The 21,048-nt window shown below is 44.6% G+C and overlaps 1 protein-coding gene across 1 annotated transcript in view; it reads right to left on the bottom strand.

Moving 5' to 3' along the window:
• Window positions 1-20,320, bottom strand: part of RAB14 (RAB14, member RAS oncogene family) — a 45,148-nt gene extending 24,828 nt beyond the window's left edge. Inside the window, exons 1-2 of the mRNA XM_089685256.1 lie at window positions 20,156-20,320; window positions 65-121 (exon numbers count right to left, since the gene is read on the bottom strand). The gene's annotated coding sequence lies outside the window, so the exon portion shown is untranslated. The remainder of the gene's footprint in view (window positions 1-64; window positions 122-20,155) is intronic.
• Window positions 20,321-21,048: the final 728 nt, after the last annotated feature.

Raw genomic sequence — 21,048 nt, 5'->3', positions numbered from 1 at the left:
GAATGGACAGTTTTTGTTTTTTTTTTTTATTTTATATATATCTAGCAACGCGAAGACAAATTACCTTTTATATGATGTGTAGCAAAGACGATCAGCAGTCACAGGCGTCAATTGCAAGTCCCTGTAATTAAAAAAAAAAAAAAAAAAGTTGGACAAACATTATTGGTCACATCAAGATTACCAGATTGCAGAACGTCAGTAGTTTTCAACTAGGTCTTTATATCATCAGGCATATCACTGATTAAACACAGATGTTAATCAAGCTCAGGAGAAATAACTAAAAGATGCCCACAGACATTTGAAGGAGATCCATCACAATATCTGCTGCCGCTGCCATACACAGCCACTGGTTGCCCAATCCAACCTGATACTGGTGAATCATGCAATGATAATCAATTAACTAAATCGTTTGGTACTAGTATACGGCAACAAGTGACACTCGAGCCTAGCATACAGTCTCACACAAAATATTGTTCCAGAAAAGACTGACCGCTTTAAAACATTGCATATTTGCAAAAAATACGAGGCAGCATTGAATATGTAAATGATGATTCAAGATCACATCATAATTATTAATATGATCACGTTTGATTAATTTACATTGAAATATAAAATACAAGGCACACAAGCAGAAAGTTTGCAGTCGGTAAACAGCTCAAACTATTACCAGACATCAATGATTCTGTGATATTTCTGTAATGTCAGTATGATGAGAGGATTTCTTTATTAAAAATAATTGTCCAGGATCAATAGACCACAATCTTGTGTGCAGCTACAGTGCAGTCACTGCACATTGACTCGCCTGAAACAAGACAAAACTGCAGCACTATTTACACAGCCACTAATAAAACTGTCACACCGCCAGAAAGGAACTCCCAGGCAGCATAAGCCAGTCATACAAGGATCGAAATACAGCCAGTTCAGCAGGGACCGGACGATTTTCAATCAATATAGGAGTTAGCTGGTTGTACACAAGCTGATCTATCAAAATCGACTTGAGCACAACCAGCCCGTCAGGTTTTTCCTGAACTACCAGTGCTGCTGGCTATAGCCAGCAACATTAAAAGCACTGTATTCTGCCAGTGGGGAGGCTCCTCACCAACAGAACACAACAGGGCTGCCAGAAAGATCCACCCCCCCATCAGAACAGAGTGTGAACTGAGCTCACTGCGTACACCTCTCCATCTGGACCAGGACAGAGAACACTGCATATACTTCATCTGTATCAGTACAGAGCTCACTGTATACACCTCTCCATCTGTAACACAACAGACATTACTATGTACACTTCTCCATCTGTAAAAGGACAGATCACCGCATATACTCCTCCATCTGTGACCAGACGGAGATTACCGCTTGCACCCCCTCCATCTGTAACCGGACAGATCACTGCATATACTCCTCCATCTGTAACCGGACAGATCACTGCACATACTCCTCCATCTGTAACCGGACAGATCACTGCATATACTCCATCTGTAACCGGACAGAGATTACCGCTTGCACCCCCTCCATCTGTAATAGGAGAGATCACTGCGTATACTCCTCCATCTGTAACCGGACAGAGATTACCTCTTGCACCCCCATCTGTAAAAGGACAGATCACTGCATATACTCCATCTGTAACCGGACAGAGATTACCGCTTGCACCCCCTCCATCTGTAATAGGAGAGATCACTGCGTATACTCCTCCATCTGTAACCGGACGGAGATTACCGCTTGCAACCCCATCTGTAAAAGGACAGATCACTGCATATACTCCTCCATCTGTAACCGGATGGAGATTACTGCTTGCACCCCCTCCATCTGTAATAGGAGAGATCACTGCATATACTCCTCCATCTGTAACCGGACAGAGATTACCGCTTGCACCCCCTCCATCTGTAATAGGAGAGATCACTGCGTATACTCCTCCATCTGTAACCGGACAGAGATTACTAAGTGCACCCCCATCTGTAAGAGAGATCACTATGTATACTCCTCCATCTGTAACCGGACAGATTACCGCTTGCACCCCCTCCATCTGTAAAAGGAGAGAGCTCATTGCATATATCCCTCTGTGTAACAGAATGGAGCTCGCTGTGTATATCCTCCCATCTGTAACAGAATGTAAAACAAGACTGAACTCACCGCTTACATACATCTATTATGTGATAGAGATTGCTTTGTATGCTAATGTTTTTGACTGTTTCAAAAAAAAAAAAAAAAAAGGCAAAGCTAACAGTATGAGATGTGTACAGCCAGAGACTTGTACTAATGAGCACTCCAAGCACCGAACCAGCAGAAAGCGGAGGATGACAGCAGAGGGACACTTGCCATGAGGGGGAGCAGAGAGTTAACAAGAATCATTCACCCAAGAAAGTCAATTGCTGAATAAAACCAATCATTCATGTTCCCTCCCCACAGTATCCCAGCTGTATACATGTATTCAGTAAACATCAGACACTGACTGTCCTTTGCTGTGCAGTGAACAGATTTTTGTGAACTAGAAAGTCATAACTGAACAGACAGGAAGTAGAAACTGAAAAAGTGAAGTTGGCGTATGACTCCCTCCCCCATCCTCCCCAGGAAGTGCTGTGTCTGCTTTTATCACACAAGACTCAGTGACAGGCCAGTGCCATAACCACAGGGAGCACATCTGTGCGTTATGTCAGCCGGTCACATGTCTGCTTGTCACATGATCAGCCAGCCCAGGAATGCTGGGAGGGGCTCACAAGCAGAAAAGGTTTTCAGATACAGATTTCCATTATGTGATGACATTTTTGTACAGGTCTAGTTATAGCTGAGGATTAGTCTGAAGGCAGAAGTACCCACAAGGGACACCAAACAGATCAGATACAAGTTTTAGGAACCAGGAGAGATGCCAGCATGGGATATGCTGCAAAGCCAAGCAATTTCAGGTCTGTCTTCGAGAATATTAGTGCAGATTGCGCAGTGGGAGGTGTGTTTCCCATAGCAACCATATCCTAGATGTCATTTAGCATAGTATGAGGTGAAAGGTCATCTGATTATCACCAATGGCTTCTATATATAAGCAATTATCTCCCTAAAGCTGGTCACAGGTGAACAGAATATCAGCTGGTTCAGTAGGGACAAACCAAAATTTTGATCCATACATGGCTAGTCTGAATCAATCTACTGTTCGATTGCTCATAAATGGGCTTGCTAGAAAAAGAGTTCAATCAGCGCTGATCAGTGTATTTTGACAGGAGGAGTCCAGTTGACTCTACTGCTGTCAAAGTACAACACAGCAGGGAAGGATTCTCACATCCAACGCGAATGTGTGAAAGGAGAAAAAAAAAAAAAAAAAAAATCAGTTTTTTATTCAGCCTACTGGCTGAAAACAAATAATTGAGCCATGTATGGCCAGAGAAAAGTGTAACGCTGCAGATAGAAGCCTTTCTGAACAGCCACACCAGACTACATGAGAAGATGCACACCTCTAGAAGCAGCAAATATTCCGATCTGAAGTTAATGTAATTATTATTATACAGGATTTATATAGCGCCAACAGTTTGCTCAGCGCTTTACAATAGAACGGGAGACAATACAGCAACAATACAGTTCAATACAGGAGGGTTAGGAGGGCCCTGCTCCTTGGAGCTCACAATCTAAGAGGCAATCACATTTATCGTTTCGCCCAACATGGTTTGTAGAAGCAAAAATGATGGCAATCGCCATGAACGCTAACCATTCTGCCTGCTGCCACCTGTTCGAAATAGGCTAATCAACAGTGAGAAACACAAAAACACTCAAAAGTTAAAGTAGAACTTCACTCTCAGTCAACATAGACTATGTTTAACCACTTGCCCTACTGAGAAATTACCCCCCTTCCTGACCAGGCTATTTTTTGCGTTACGGTGCTGCATTACTTTAACTGACAATTGTGCAGTCATGCAACACGGAACCCAAATGAAATTTACTTCCTTCTTTTCCCACGAATTGAGCTTTCTTTTGGTGGCTAAAATAGTATCATCACTGAACATATTCACATAAATGATAATATGCAAAAACCGAGCGCTGTGGAGCGCTAAGAGTATTGGTGAAAGTAGCGTCTTAATCTGACGCATAATTCATATTTGTGTCTCCATTGCACTTTATGCGTCAGATTAAGCATAAAGTGCAAAGGTGACACAAATATGAATAAATGGGTAAATAGTCCAATGAACATAAATTGGTGAATTCTGTGACTCCAGTGGATGGAAAACGAGTATATACTGCACTAACCAGAAAGCGCAATAATTTGCGCATTTGAGTAAATGACACCACTCCTGGTCATCTGGATCCTAAAAGGTACCTCAGGGGATCATCTGGCACACATCAGCACATCAGGTGATCATCCGGCTGCCACTCTCCTGGTTCCAAGATAAATCCCATCCAGTATAAGTGGACCAGTCATATGTGAGAACGCAGGAATCCACCTTATGAGGCTCGTGAATAAACTAGCCAGAGAAAAGATGCCTAATCGTGCAGTATTTTTATACAAAGCTTGGCAAATAGTGTACATATAATGTAATGCACTCACATCTGGCAATACAAACAGTGACAAAGATGGCCGCCGGCCTTCCTCGTGGCGTGACGATTATTGATGTATTAGAAGGATTTGACCTTCATGCCAGCAGCTTACCTTTTCACCTAGCGCTCGTTTAACCCATTACCCGCTTTCTTTTGGTGGCATTTAATCGCTTGTGCGGTTTTATTTTTTACGCTATAAAAAAGAAAAAACTGACAATTTTGAGAGAAAAAACAATATTTTTGACTTTTTGCTATTAAGCATGTTTAGTAAAAAAAAAAAAAAATCAAAATTGCATCATAAATTTACACTAAAATGTACTCTGCTCAATGTCTTTGCTAAAAAAAAAAATCCCAATACATGTAAATTAATTGGTTTTCGTGAAAGTTAGTGTTTAGAAATGGCGGTATATATAAAACACACTGGAATTTTTTACTAGTAATGGCAGCAATCATTGACTTATAGCGGGACTGCGGCGGGCATTCTGACACTCGGGGGGAACTGACTTGGTGTCACTGAGACACCAATACAGTGATCAGTGCTGAAAAAAGCACCGACACTGTACTAATGGCACTATGCAGGAAGGGGTTAACATGAGGGGCGATCAAAAGGGTTAACTATGTGCAGGGAGTGTTTTACTAGGGGGCCCTGTCAGTGTGCTTCACTGTAAGCACAGTGCTCTGAAAGGCTCTGCTGTGCTAGAAAAATGTAGCTAAACTTTTTTTTACCTTAAAAGCAGAAAATGCATTAAAAAGTTATAAAAGAAACAAAAAAAAAAAAAAAAAACAAAAACACATTTAGACTTTAGTCACTTTAAACTTGCCATACAAGGCTCAGTTTTTATTTTCTTTTTTTTTGCTCAGCAAGCGAGCTGAGGGAAAAACACTGAACGGATTACCCCATCCACATATTTGAGGTAGAGATGAGGGAATCCTCCCTGCTGTGTCACCAGAGTCTGACAGCGGAAGAGTCAGCTGGAGTCTGCTGCCTGAATACACTGATCAGTGCTACAGCCTATTAACTACAGCACTAATCAAATAACCAAACTACAGTTTTTCAGCAAACCTGTCCTGAGCAGTCGATCGGTAGGTCGATTGTTCTTGATCAGGACTGGCCATGTATGGATCAAAATACGTCTGGTCCCTCTGTATGTCAGGTAATTCCCAACCCCAGTCAGAAGCTGCTGAATCAGACAGCCACATAAAACCTAAAAAAATTCTGCATTTTGCAAGAAAAAAAAAAAAAAAAAAAAAGGATTGGTCAGGTGTTGTCAAGCCGTGCACTACTCACACAGGCAAAATCGGATACATTTACTCCTTTAGGCTCTATGCACACAGGGCATTGTGATAACGCTGGTAACATTAGCTATGTGAAGTCAAGTTAGAAACATGAGTTTTTAAGCGTTATTGTATTAGCGGTTAGCCGCGTTTTTTCGTGTTTGCGGTTTTTTAGAGTTTTTTTTTACCCCCCACCCAAAAAATATTTTTTTATATATATAAAAAAAAGAAAAGAAAAAAAAAGCCACATCCAAAAACGCTGGTTTGCCACGATTTACTGAGTTTTTCAACGTTACAACTAGACAACTCCTCTAGAAACCCACTACTCCTGAGTTTGTTTTACACCCAAAAAACGTTGATTACAGTCTATGTATGCATGGATACATAGAATAACATGCTGGGGAGTTTACTGCCTGTAGAAAAAAAAACTGTCAAAAACTAAAAACAGCCGCTGTAAAAACGTCCAGTGTGCACGAGGACTTTATTGGCATCAAAATCTGGAAGCACAAACTGCACAGCTAGTTTGCCCACTGGCTATGCTGTCTGCTACAATGTTCCCTTTTACCATAAGGAGATACCATAAAAGGTGTATTCCAAACATACAGTGTCTTCAACTGCCAATCTTCTGCTATCAGCCTGGCTGTCTCTGGTTTTAACCCTTTCCCTGATTCAGACGTAAGTACTATGTCTGCAGTTACAGCTGTAATGTTGTGCCCTCATCTCCAACATGTGCTTCAAGGCACCGCCATTCACAGCTGTCAATCACCGGGTCCCAGCTGGTGATTATTCTCCGGCGCCCGGCGAAGATCTCTGATGGAGAGGAGAACTGTATGTAAACAAGTTCTCCTTGTCAGCTCATCCAAAGCAGTGTGATTACAGTGAAGCACACACACAAAGCTTACCGTGAAACAGCACACAGTTTTTAGCACTGATCACTGTATTGGTGACACTGGGGATGTCAGTGACAACAAGTCAGTTCCCCCCAGGGTCAGAATGCCAGTCACAGCCCCACTATAAGTCGCTGATTGCCGCCAGTACTACTAGAAAAAATTTATATAATATATATATATATATATATATATATATATATATATATATATATATATAGCGCCATTTTTAAACGCTGTAATTTTCATGGAAACCAATTATTTACACGCATTGGGATTTTATTTTAGCAAAGACATGTAGCAGAACGTATTTTGGCCCAAATTTATGACAATTTGACTTTTTACATTTTTTTACTGGACAGTGCCATAACGCAAAAAATGGCCTGGTCAAGAAAGGGTTAAATCCTCAGGAGGGCAAGTGGTTAATATAAAAGAATGACCTCCTGGCTTCCCCCTCAGTTATCGAGAGTACCGATGGCCGGACCTGAAAAATATAGTAGAAAGAACATAACACATGCCAATTCAAAACAATAACAAATAAAAAATACGGGTGATAAGTTTGGCTGTCCTGGAAGACTCCTGGAAAGAGTTACCGGTAAATCTAACTTTGGCTTTCCCATAGTTGTCTTCCAGGATAGGCTCTGAAATAACCAAGAAACTACGGGGTACTTACTTGGGGTGGGGGTGGGGGTTGGGAACCACTGCTTGAAGCACTTTCCTCCCAAAAGGACTGGTTTTGAGATGAAACCAGGTCCACTCTGTAATGGTGTACAAATGTTGAGAAAAGTCCAGGCAGCCGCTCTATAGATTTGCTCCGGGGAGGCGCCAGCTCTTTCCACCCATGGAGGCAGGTAGTGCTCTAGTAGAATGTGCCTTAAACCAGGCTGGTGGAACTTCCTTCATTGCTTTATATGCATCACTTATAGCTTACTTTATCCATCTTGCCAGTGTAGGTTTGGAGGCCTGGTTTCCCCTCTTGTTGCCCACGTACAGTTGTGACCAAAATTATTCAACCCCCACTGAAATTGAGTGTTTTGGCCAGTTTGACATTGCTTTTGATCATTCAGTCATCTTGCTTACATTTACATTAAAGAGGCACTTGTAGGTGAGACAAATATAACATAACAGTTATAATGAAATAACCACAAATGTCTTTTCTGTGCTCACAGCATTATCAGTTTTATTCAACCCCCAAGTGACATTCAATCTTAGTACTTAGTACAGCATCCTTTTACAGTTATAACAGCTTTTAAACGTGAAGCATAGCTTGACACAAGTGTCTTGCAGCGATCTACGGGTATCTTCGCCCATTCTTCATGGGCAAAGGCCTCCAGTTCAGTCACATTCTTAGGCTTGCGCACTGCAACTGCTTTCTTTAAGTCCCACCAGAGGTTCTCAATCGGATTTAAGTCTGGTGACTGCGATGGCCACTCCAAAATGTTCCAGCCTTTCCTCTGCAACCATGCTCTAGTGGACTTGGAGGTATGCTTGGGATCATTGTCCTGTTGAAAGGTCCAACGTCTCCCAAGCCTCAGGTGTGTGACGGACTGCATCACGTTTCCATCCAATATCTCCTGGTACTGAAGAGAATTCATGGTACCTTGCACACGCTGAAGCTTCCCTGTACCTGCAGAAGCAAAACAGCCCCAAAGCATGATTGACCCTCCACCATGCTTCACAGTAGGCAAGGTGTTCTTTTCATCATAGGCCTTGTTCTTCCTCCTCCAAACATAGCGTTGATCCATGGGCCCAAACAGTTCTAATTTTGTTTCATCAGTCCACAGAACACTATCCCACAACTTTTGTGGTTTGTCCACATGGCTTTTGGCATACTGCAGTCGACTCTTCTTATTCTTTGGAGACAGCAAGGGGGTACGCCTGGGAGTTCTGGCACGGAGGCCTTCATTACGCAGTGTGCGTCTTATTGTCTGGGCTGAAACTTCTGTACCCACATCTGACAAATCTTTTCTCAGTTCCTCAGCAGTCACACGGGGACTTCTCTCCACTCTACGCTTCAGGTAGCGCACAGCAGTCGAAGTCAGCATCTTCTTTCTGCCACGACCAGGTAGCGTTTCAACAGTGCCCTTTGCCTTGAATTTGCGAATGATGCTTCCTAAGGTGTCTCTTGGTATGTTTAACATCTTTGCAATCTTCTTATAGCCATTGCCCTTCCTGTGAAGAGAAATCACCTCTTCTCTTGTCTTCCTGGACCATTCTCTTGCCTTCACCATGTTTGTAACCACACCAGTAAATGTCTAGAAGGAGCTGAGTATCACAGTCATTTTAAAGCTGCCTAATTGGTGCTTATTATGCTTGATTGCTGCTCGGTGACATCCACAGGTGTTTTCAATACCTGATGGAAAGCACCTGTATGAACCTCTGTTCTTCAGAGTGGTAGTCTTTAAGGGGTTGAATAATTGTGGCAATGAAGAAACCACATAAGAACCATTTACTACTGTATTACATAAACAATTGATGTCATTTTAGTTGCATTTGGGTAGTTACAACGTCCTTGTAGGATTTGATTCTGAATACAATTCCAAATGTACACTATAGTCCCTAAACCCCTTTACAGCATTGGGGGTTGAATAATTTTGGTCACAACTGTATAAAACAAACCGTGCCTGCGAGGAACAAAACGGTTTGGTATGTTCTAGGTGAGTTAAGACACACCTTCTTACGTCCAGGATGCTGAATTTCCGTTTCTTTTCATTTGCAGGTTTCTGACAAAACAATGTCCTGGGTTCTGTGGAATCTTGAAGAAACCTTGGGCAGAAAATCAGGGTCAGTTCTAAAAATGATTGAATCTTCTAGAACAGACATAAGGTACTCTGACAGATAGAGCTTGGAGCTCACTAATTATTCTAGCAGTCGTAACTGCTACTGAAAAAGAAAAAAAAAAAAAAAGCCACCGTCTTCCAAGTCAAACAATTTAGACTAGCTTCTGACAAGGGTTCAAAAAGGGGGCTCCACTAAGTTCCTGTAACACAATCGTCAAATTCCAATTTGGGCAATTAGATATTCTGACTGGTATTTTCCTGAACAAAGCTTTGCAAAACCTTTGAATCAAATGGTATTTTTGCAGTGGTAACTGTGGATAAACACAGAGCAACTATCTGTACCTTTAAGGTGCTTAAGGACAAATTCATATCTGCGGCATCCTGCAAAAATTCCAAAATGGCAGGAATAGAGGGTTCCTCCATCTTCTTCCCTATAAGCCAGAAATTAAACGTCATCCAAATTTTTGCATATATAGCCCTAGTAACTGGCTTGCGGCTCTCTAGCAGAGTTGAAATCACCCTAAGTGATGGTCTCTGTTAAGGATTGCAGGAGAGTGAACCATGATCATTTTGGCCAGTGAGGTGCACTTAGAATTGGAATAGTCTTTTCTTGGCAACATTTTTGCAATACCGGAGGTAGCAGTTCTATAGGTGGGAATAGCAGAGAGGAAACTTCCAACAGTTTTGTAGTGCATCTGTTCCTAAGGACGTTTTTTCCCTTGCCAGAGAAAGAAAGGGTTTGTCTTGGGAGTTTTCTTTTGTTGCCAATAAATCCACATCTGGCTGTCCCACATCCACAAATTTCTGAAAAACCTGTAGGTGTAGAGACTATTCTGCTTGGTTTATCTGGTGTTGACCTAGGAAGTCTATCAAGACATTCTTATCTCCCCTGAGGTGATACGCCGAAAGGGAGGCTAGATTTCGCTCTGCCCAAGACAAAATCTTGTGTGCCAGAATTATCAGAGGCTGGCTTCTGATGCCGCCTTGGCGGTTGATATATGCCATAGTGGTGATGTTGTCAGTCAGAATCTGCAAGTGGTGACCTCTTATGATGTCCTGGAAGTAATGAAGGGCTTTTGCTACCGCACAAAGTTCCCTCCAGTTTGACAAATTTCTTCTCTCTTGGGAAGACCATTGACCCTGAATCATTTTGGTCTTCAAGTGGGCCCTCCAGCCCCAGGCACTGGCATCCGTTGTAATTCTGAAAGAGACTGGTAGTCTCCACACAAATCTTCTAGGTTCTTGTTGGTTCTCCACCACCATAAGGTTCTTTTTACTGCCTGAGGAAATTTGTGAATCCAATAATTCCATCTTGCTATCCCCGTGTCCTAGAAACCACTTCTGCAGGGGCCTCTGATGCAGTCTGGCCCACTATACTGCAGGGAAGTTAGATGTCATTAATCCTAAAATGGACATTACTCTTCTGATGGTTACTGACTGATTGTTATTGATCTGTTAAACCTGATTGGATATTCTGTGTATCTTGGCAAAAGCACTCTGAGCAGGATAGAATCCAGAAAGAATCCAAAAAAAAATAAATCTGGGAAGGAATTGGATTTTTCCAGATTTATTTTCCAACCTAGCTTTGTTAGCCAGTGCTGGGTTACCAGGATGGTTTTTTTTTACCAGTTCTTCTGTTCCTGCTGTTAGTAAAAGATCGTCCAAGTGTGGGATAATTATTACCCTCTGCAGATGCAAAGGGGCTAGGGCTTCTGCCAATACTTTGGAAAAAATCCTTGGAGCTGAGGAAAAACAGAAAGGCAAAGCTCTGCATTGAAAATGTAGGACTTCTTCCCTGAAAGCGAAGAAATTTCTGTGATTCCTTTCGGATTGGAATATGTAAGTAAGCATCTTGGAGATCCACAGTTGCCATGAAGCAATTGAGTTGTAGAAGGACCCATATTGTAAAAAATGTATTCCATTCTGAATCTTTTGTACTTTATTGCCTGGGTCAGAGGTTCAGGATTAGTTGAAATTTTCCTGAAGGCTTTATCACAAATACGTGAATAAAATCCCCCTCCTATTTCTTATTCTGGAACTTGAATTAATATTTCCTGGTCCACTAGTTCACCTAGTAAGGCCGGTAAGGCCCTTGCTTTTTCCAGATCCTTTGGTAAATTTGTTACCATCAATTTTGAAGGAGACCATTGATCAAATTCCAGCTTGTAACCCTTTTCTACTAAATTTAAAATGAAAGAGTTGGAGGTTATTTCTTGCCACCTTGTAGTGAAATTTTTGAGCCTTCCTCCGACAGCAGCATAGTCATTGTGACTTGGTGGATTTGTCAGGATGGAAAAGGATTCCAGATCTACCTTTCCCTTTTTGGCCTGACCAATGCTTCTTTCGCCATTACTGGTCTGTTGACGCCCTTGCGTACAAAAAAGATTTTTCCAAAAGGGTCTTTTCTCCCTTTCCCAGGAAACTCTTCCTCTTATCTGCTGCTTGTTCCAATGCTTCATGGAGACCTGTGCCAAAATTACTGCTGTAAAGAGCATGGGAAGAGAATCTAGCAGTTGCTCCCTAGGGGTGCCCGCTTCCAGATGACTCTTGAGTTGAGCAAGCCAAAATTCCAAGTTTCATGCCACACAGGTAGTGGCTAGAGCTGCTTCCCATGCTCTTTTGAGGACATCTTTTTTATCCATGGGATCTTTCAGAGTGCCCATGTTATCAAAAGCTGAAATCAGAATTCCTGGATACCTTTACTAGGGGACGGCAAGTTTTGGAGGTTTGTTCCAGACTTTTACTGGATCTTCATCAAAGGGAAACCTTTTAAAGAGAGTATGAAAAAAAACAAAAAAAAAAAAAAAAGTTTCCTTTCTTGAGTCTCCCATTCCTTTAAAATGGCTTTCGAGAGAACCTGGTGGACTGGGATAACCCTAGATTTTTTTTATTTTGTAGACCTCTAATACAGTAAATCATGCTTAGTCAACCGTATCTTTTCCTCTTCCATTTCTAGAGTATCATAGATGGCTCTAAGAAGTTCATCTACTTCCTCCAATGACAGTTTGTACCTTGAAGAATTAGAAGTATCTTATCCTCAATCTTAGTCAAAGTCAGATTTCGAAAAGGAGCCAGCCTGATCACTATCTTCTATTCTGTCTTGTTCCCGTCTTACTTCCTCCCGAGGGCCTTGTCAGGGGAACTGAAGCTATCCCCTGGGAGGGCCGATATTTTTGGGGATGGACCTTGCACATTCGAAATTAAGGTTCTAAAAGTGTGAAAGGTTGCTGCTAGTTCTTTAACTGTAGTGAGCAGATAGTGGCAAGCCAGAGTAGATTCAGCTCTCATTAAGTTAATACAGCTAAGGCATAATTGCTTTTTCCAAAAACTTAGTTTTGTAGCACAGACTGCACATTTGTTCTTTGTGGCAGGAGTTTTTCCCTTGTCCGTCAGTTTTTCCTAAAATGCCAGACAAAAACAACCTCTTAATACCACTGCCCTGGCCTAGGGATCCTCATATTCCACAAGCATGCCACATGCAACAAGTGACAGCCCCATCATACAGCAGCTCACTGCTCTAAACAGTAAGGTAGCACATTTTATACCTTTATCTGGTTGGAACTAGCGTCCAACTCCCCTAGAGCTTGAGTGGCCACCTCCATGGGCTCTGCCTCTCTTCCTGCTATGAAGCTAAAGCTGTTCCTCTGCTGCGGTTAAACACGTGGACAACAGTCTCGGCCCCGCCCCTTCCCCCAGCGCCCATGAGATCTGGAACTAGGGACTTTGGCGCCAAGTGATGAGGCACATCCAAAGCAAGTGACGTCAGTTCAAAGCTCAGTCAAGGTAGCAAGTGCCTCTAGCGGCTTAGGAGGATCACACCTGGATCTCCCACCGCATCGACTTTCAGCATGGCCTCTCACCTACCCTTACCAGGTAATTAGGGGAAGATGGCTTTGCAGAATGCTACTTCGCTAAGCAGGTTTTTTTCCCGGCTCATAAGAGGTAGTGAGGCGATACACAAAATTGCCTGCCCCTGATCCAAAACTTTCCTTGGTCGCCCCTGGGTTGTGGTCCTCCTTAAGAAAACACACACAAAAAAAAAAAAGTTCCAAAAAAAGGCAATGCACCCCCTCCGGCCAGAGGAAAAACAAACTGAGGGGGAAGCCAGGAGGTCATTCTTTTATATTAAAGTAATGTTTCCTGCCCTCGAGGAGGAGGAGCTATATCTCAGGGGCTGTCCTGGAAGACGCCTGGGGGAAAAAAAAAAATAGACCCTGCATTACTTTTTCACCACTTCAGTGCTATTTAACTCTTATAGACTATAAGGTAAATGGCACTGAAGTAGCACCTGCGTCTATATCAGCGCTACTTTGAAGACAAACTTCAAATGGGACCAAATCACATCGCCGTGAAATCGTATTTGGTGTGAACCAGGGCTAGTCTGCTTCACACTGAATGTGACTTTGAAATTGCAATACTTCACTTGAAGTGGCGCAATTTCAAAGCCGTAGGTCAGTGTGATTTCATGTGTGACTTGCCCAACATCTGTGCGACTTCATGCAGGGTATGATATGCGATGTAAATCTCATTTGCCTCTGAAGCCCGATCCACATTCAGACCACGCTTCAGAGGCTACTGACAGGCAGCTGGGAAAAGATGCAACGCCTTCTCAACACCTATTTTAACCCCAGTTTTGCTGACCATTGCACGCAGCTGTGGGGTGCTAGCTTCCCCATTTACTTGGATGCCTATGCCAATTGCTACATGTTGGGTCAACTTTGCAGCGAGCAGGTTTTGCAGCTCAAGTGGGGGGGGGGGGCTGGACACACGGTTCAGTCACCCATTTTTGCAGCTCCCCGAAGCGCAAGTCTAAGCAAAGCCTAAGATATGTTCCACACAGGCGTCAGCTAGTATAAGAGCAGTGTCCATAGCAAGCTTTGACAATGCATTTCCAGAGCTTTCAAGCTTTGTTGAAGCTTTTAGAGTACCATCCAACCCCAGTTTGTAAATGTTGAACACAAATCCAAATAGAAGTGCAGATTGCAACTTTAAAGCGGAGTTCCAGTCACATTGTAAATAAATAAAAGTCAACAGCTACAAAAACTGAAGCTGCTGACTTTAAAAAAAAAAAAAAACCCCAAAAAAAAAACAGCCACTCACCTGTCCGTTGATCACGCAGTGTCCCCGGCATTGCCTGTTTCACCGGCCATCCGGTATCCTCAGCGTCGGCATCTTCAGTGTGGGCAACTGGCAGCGACAGCTTGCGGCTTCACAGCCGGGTGCCCACTGTGCATGTGCGAGTAGCGCTGCACTTTTTCACTGGTCCCGTAGTCTTCTGGGTCCTGTTACGTGTCCCAGAAGACTACAGGGAGGGAAGGGGGGAGAACAACTTCTGCTTCTGATCGCCTAGGCGATCGCAGCAGAAGTGGGAGAAGGTACCTGTTAATTTCGGGTATCCACTTCCCTCCCGCTCTCCAAAGGTGCCAATCCTTAATGGGGAGCAGGGGAGCAGTCTCTAAACCAGAACTTCCCCTTTTGGATGGAGTTCCGCTTTAAGCAAGCTGCTCATAAACTTTCAACAAGCTTCAAGAAGTGCTGAAGCCTGCTAGCATCTTTTTTAAAGTCGCAATCAGGAATCATTAGGATGCGTTCAACATTTACAAATTGGAGCTGAATGGCACTTTAAAAACTTCAACAAAGCTTGCTTAAAGCTCTGCAAATGCTTTGTTGAAGCTTGCTGTTCACACTACTCTTATACAAGCCAAAACCTGTGTGAAACGAGCCTTATGAATTTGAGAAGTCGTCATTAGTCTAGTATCTGGCAGCCACTAAAGAGAAGGGAACACGTGCTTTCAATGACAACTGAAAAGCTTCAAAGAAGCTAGTATTAGCCATCATTTATAGGTACCCTTCTACCAACATTCCTCCAGCATAGCTAGCAGCAATCTGCATTGTCATCCAAGACCTTTAACAGAATGAAATTGCAACAATGGCTGTACTGCTACACTTACTGCTACAATCTTAGCACTGATAATTATCACTGTACAGCTGGACCATGCCACAGTGGCCAACCATTGGGAAAATGGAATGGAAAATTTGAGACTTTAATGATGTCCTTTTATCGTAACCATTAGAATGCAACGTAGAAGGGTTATTTGAAGTACAGCAGACAGCATCTCCTCACCAAAGGATCGCCACTGTCCCTATGGTTTGGGACTAAAAGAAACCACACCAAAAACTTAACCATCCAAATATAGATTTATTCCAAAATGAGAAAAGAGTTTGTCACTGAGCCAACACATTTCAGGAAAATACCCTCTTCATCAGGGCTTATAAACAAATTATATTGTAGTCTGGACTGGATATAGATACTGAACTGGATGGGGACATACAACTATTGAACAAGGTGAGTAATAAAACAAGCACTCCGTCAGCAGCTGGTATGAACAGCCCAACCGGTACACACTAGATTACCAGTATACAGCAAAAGGAAACACATGTACACTTAAGCTCCCTTGGACGCAAAGCTCTCCTGGCCGCTGAAAAATGCTAAACGCGGCAAAACACATGTAAAGGCGATACCATGCTTAGCTCTTGGGCGTTTATTCATTTCATTGGCCAGAGTATTTGCCATGAAATTAATGAATGCACAAGTGCTAAATGCGGCTAGTATGCACGTTCATATGCGTTTTTGCTGCATTTGTGGCCAAATCGTTCTTATCCTGAACGCAATCCTTCTGTGTTCAGGAGAGGGACGCTTAATTGCTCCTAAACGTTGTTACTGCTAAACTCCGACAAAAGCCTATACATGTATGGACACATACTGAGTTGACACGTTTGATCGTGTTTAAGAGCAGCAATGTACATGAGACCTAAGGGAAGTCACTTCAGACGAATGCATGGCCTGGCGCTGCTTACCTTCCTGCTAATCCAATGTCTTTACTGACCAGTAACAAGCATGCATCAAGTGAAGTCAGACCACATGATCTGCATGCTTGTGTCTGTGACTCAGAAATAGTAAAGCTTTTAAAGTAGCACAACAGCCAGGCAACTGGTCAGCAATGGCAGCCTCCATATCCTCTTAGTACCGGATTCCCTTAAATCACACCCACTGTATGTTGGGTAAATAGAGGAGAGTGATGAGTGCACTGAGCAATCATCCAGAATGCAATAAACCTGACTGGCTATTTGAGGCAGTGAAGGATCACCTGCCCTTCCCACAGACTATACATATATACTAGTTCAGGCATACAAGGCGTCAGCACTTTATCACAGTATTTGGGTACCCAACAGTGCCCCATCAGATACCCTCTAAAATAAATACTACCAAAGTATTCAACATGGCTACCTACACATGGCACAGGCATTCATCCGTCATGGTCTATACATACACGTCAACCTAACCTATTATGAGTTTAGCCTACGTGGGCCGCATCAGCCTCATCATACCCAACAAAGTGCAGACAATGAAAAAGCCTATGCAGAAAGACATTGAAATTGTCCGTGTAAACCAGGCATCTTCAATGATCACACAAAACACATCAACTGTAACCCCACAAACACAGCACATTACCAACATAACAAAACCCCCAAAATTGCAGCCATGCAAAGTGACCAAATCAAAAAGGTAAATCCTCCTATTAAGATGACACAGAGTCATCGCCTGACACCCACTCACAGAAAACCTCAATTTGCTGCAATGCCCAGCTTCATAGTCCATGAAATCTCCAGGGGACGATGAAATAAACGTCACATTTGGCCTATAGGGCTCAGTAAGACCTGCGTACTTCTTACTGGAAAAGATGCATTCATTTGCTTTGTCCTTCTGTTACCCAGGAAGGGGTTAACAAGCAGCACCGATGCTGGCCGATCTCACACACTCCAGGCCTGGAGATAAATAAAGGTGGAGACAGCTCCATGGGCAAAACTGGAGGATAAACAAGAAGCAGACTGCACTTCCGGAATATGCAAACCCCTGCCGGGAACAGCCCCCCCTCCTCAGCACACACAACTGGGGGTTCTAGTGACAACCCCAGGCCAAAGGATCACATGATGGAGAGGAAAGCTTTAACTCCTTGTAAGTCAGATGCAGAATCAATAACAAAAGAGGAAGGGCAGAAGGGTGCATCCCCTCCCACTGACGGGTGATGCAATGTGTCACCCCAGGTCTGCACACAATGGAAGAAAGACCAGGGCAGGGTGGTAAGAGAGGGGTGGAGGATTTGGGAACAAAGTCAGATTTCAGACTGTCACCAGGAAGACAGTGTGATATATAGGGGGTTTATATGTAACACCAGGATTACCAATATGGAAACACGGGGTTCAATGTGATAGGTTGTGGTTTGTAATAGTAGGGTCCCCCATTTAGGAACCCCAGAAAGGAGGTCAGTGTGAAATGTGGGGGGTTTATATGTGATATGGAGGGCAGCATCAATGTGATATGTGAAGGGTGTATATATGACACTAAGGTAAGGTGATTATATATGACACTAGGGCAGTCATAAAGGAATTCGGGGGGGGGGGGTCAGTGTGATATATAACCCCAGGATAGCCATATACATCCCCATGAGGCCGTACAGTGTGACCTGTCAGGTATACGTAACACTAGGCTGGTCTTATAGTACCCTAGGAAGGTGTCCATGTCATATGTGAAAAGTAAATAAATGATGACAGGTTGGTCCTCTAAGTTCCCAAGAGGGGGTCAGTGTCATATGTGGGGAGTGTGTATGTAAATATAGGAAATCTATACATAAGGAAAACCGACGACAGGGTCATGAGTGTCCAAAGCTTAATGATACAGGTGAGGAGTGAAGGCTGGCCTGTGTAGTTCAATACAACAGAAGAGCTACTAGAGCTGAAAAAGTTAATGCTGATTCTGATAGAAAGGTCTCAGAACACACGGTGCATCACAGGTCATTGTGAATGGGGCTGTGTAGCTGCAGACCGGTCAGGGTGCCCATACCAATCTTTGTCCACAGTCATAAGCACCTACAATGGGTACATGAGCAACAGAACTGGATCACAGAGCAATGGAAGAAGATGGCCTGGTCTGGTGAAATGAAGAACAGTTTGAAGAACACAATGAGTTTGAGGTGTTAACTTGGCCTCCGGATCTCAGTCCAATCGAGCATCTATGGGATGTGCTGGAACAAGAAGTCCGATCCATGAAACCTCACCTCCCAACTTACAAAAACTTGAAGAATCTGCTACGGACAGGTATGTGTCAGATACTACAGCATACCATCAGAGGTCTAGTGGAGTCCATGTCTCAATGGGTTATGGTGGGTGGTCATAATGTGAAGACTAATCGGTGTCACTAGGGTGGTGTTAGAGGAGGGGGTCAGTGTGACATTAGGAGGGGGGGGGTCCCTGGGTAGTCATAGTGCACAGAGATAGCAATGTTTCCTACACCCCCTCCCCCAAAAATCCTAGATTAGGTTTAGAGGTGTTTCGAAGGTGACAGGAAACAATGGGATATACAGGAGGGGCTGAATGGAGGGCTCTACCAGAGAAGATTCTGGCATAGATTGGCGGCCCTGTAACACAATGGACGGTGTCAGGAGTAACTAATTGGTGTAACCCCACCCCAGAGTAATAAGGCAGCCAGGGGGGCTGAGTCCAATCTGGAGCGCACTATTGGGTGACAAGGCTGTACAGGGGGGCTGGGTCCAATCTGGAGCACACTATTGGGCGACAAGGCTGTACAGAGGGGCTGAGTCCAATCTGGAGCGCTCTATTGGGTGACAAGGCTGTACAGGGGGGCTGGGTCCAATCTGGAACACACTATTGGGTGACAAGGCTGTACAGGGGGGCTGGGTCCAATCTGGAGCACACTATTGGGTGACAAGGCTGTACAGAGGGGCTGAGTCCAATCTGGAGCACACTATTGGGTGACAAGGCTGTACAGGGGGGCTGGGTCCAAGCTGGAGCACACTATTGGGTGACAAGGCTGTACAGGGGGGGCTGGGTCCAATCTTGGGCACACTGCAGGGTGACAAGGCTGTACAGGGGGGCTGGGTCCAATCTGGGGCATACTATGGGGTGACAGGGCTGTACAGGGGGATGACTCCAATCAGGGGCATTTTATGGGGTGACAGGGATGTACATGGGGGGCCTCAGTCCAATTTGGGGCATACTGTGGGGGTGACAGGGATGTACATGGGGGGCACTAGGGGGGGTGACAGGGATGTATAGGGGGCTGACTCCAATCTGTGGTGTGTTAAAGGAATGACTCCAATCTGGGGGGGGGGGGTGACAGGGATGTACAGGGGCCCCCCCCCCAGTCCAATCTGGGGTGTACTATAGGGATGACAGGGGGGCCGAGTCCAATGTGGGGTGCACTATGGGGGTGACAGGGCTGTATAGGGGGCCGAGTCCAATCTGGGGTGTACTGTGAGAGTGACAGGGATGTACGGGGGGCCGAGTCCAATCTGGGGTGTACTATGGGGGTGACAGGGATGTACAGGGGGGCAAAGTCTAATCTGGGGTGTACTGTGGGGGTGACAGGTATGTACCGGAAGGCTGGGCCCAATCTGGAGTCTACTATTCGGGTAACTAATCCCTCTGGGGGAGACTGACAACAGAGGGGCAGATCTGAGGCGAGAAGGATGACATGACCCGGGGAAGGAGGCATAGGAGGGTGTCAGGGCTGGATTGTGACTGCAGCGACCCGGATGCTGCTGAATGTACAAAGTGACGCGGTCCCGGGAGTGCACAGGAAAGCCCAGCTCAGATGCAGGTGTACCGCCCGTCTCTCACCTGTTGGAGAGGTACCCCCTTCTCTTCCTCCTCTGGCCGGGTGTGTGCGGCGGGTGTCGGGGGTTCCGCTCTCTCTCTCTCCAAGATGGCGGCGGCGCTTGCACGGGGTTTCCCGGCGCGCTCCCAGCGACTCAGAAGTGCGGGCGGAGCCGACAGGGACGAGCGCTAACCGCAACGGGAGGGACCTGAGGCGCGAGCACGAGGTCACGTGCTTCAGGCTAAAAGAAAGAGCGACGCCCGGGCTGTGCGCATTCCCCGGGTAACCAATCTTGCCCCGCCTCTTCAGTCATCAGGGCGTGGATACAGCAGGAGCGAGTAGCTGATTGGTTGCTAGGGGTGGTCTTACCGTAGGCGACCTGCCTTCTGTCATGGTGCCGCTGCTCCTGATTGCCGGCTGGGTGTGGGGCGCTGACAGAGAGGGCGGGGCCTCAGAAAAGGTGAGGACAGGAAGTGTTACATTCCTGGAGGACCAATGACGTGAGGAGTAAACTGAAGGAGCTGCCGGTCCTGACTTGGCTGTAGAGGTGGAGCCTCTAGGGCTGAGGGTTATCCTCACCCTGTCCCAGCTACTTCCACACATTGTCAGTTCAGTCACGGTGTTCTCTTTAAGAAAAACAACTGATTGCTGATTCAGGTTACATTGTGAAGCACTACCCCCTTAGGAGTTGCTGAGTATTTGGGTCCTCCTATAGTCCTGCACAGCCAGGCAACACACAATTCCACACCAACTTGCGTCCAGGAGTCAGTAACCAGTCTTTGAGCTTTTGTGGATTTTATTAGGGGGATTCCAACTTGAATGGGGTAAGGGGTGTATGGGGTGCCTAGTGGAACCGAGGACAACTTCCTAGAACTATTTACAAGTCTTTACAAGAAAACAATCTCTTCTGAGGAGC

The sequence above is a fragment of the Staurois parvus genome, unplaced genomic scaffold (assembly GCF_062004578.1).
Source record: "Staurois parvus isolate SC_StPar_1 unplaced genomic scaffold, SC_StPar_1.0 ptg000365l, whole genome shotgun sequence".
NCBI lineage: Eukaryota > Metazoa > Chordata > Amphibia > Anura > Ranidae > Staurois > Staurois parvus.
The sequence above is the reverse complement of the archived record's forward strand: the minus strand, read 5'-3'. Positions and strand labels throughout refer to the sequence as shown.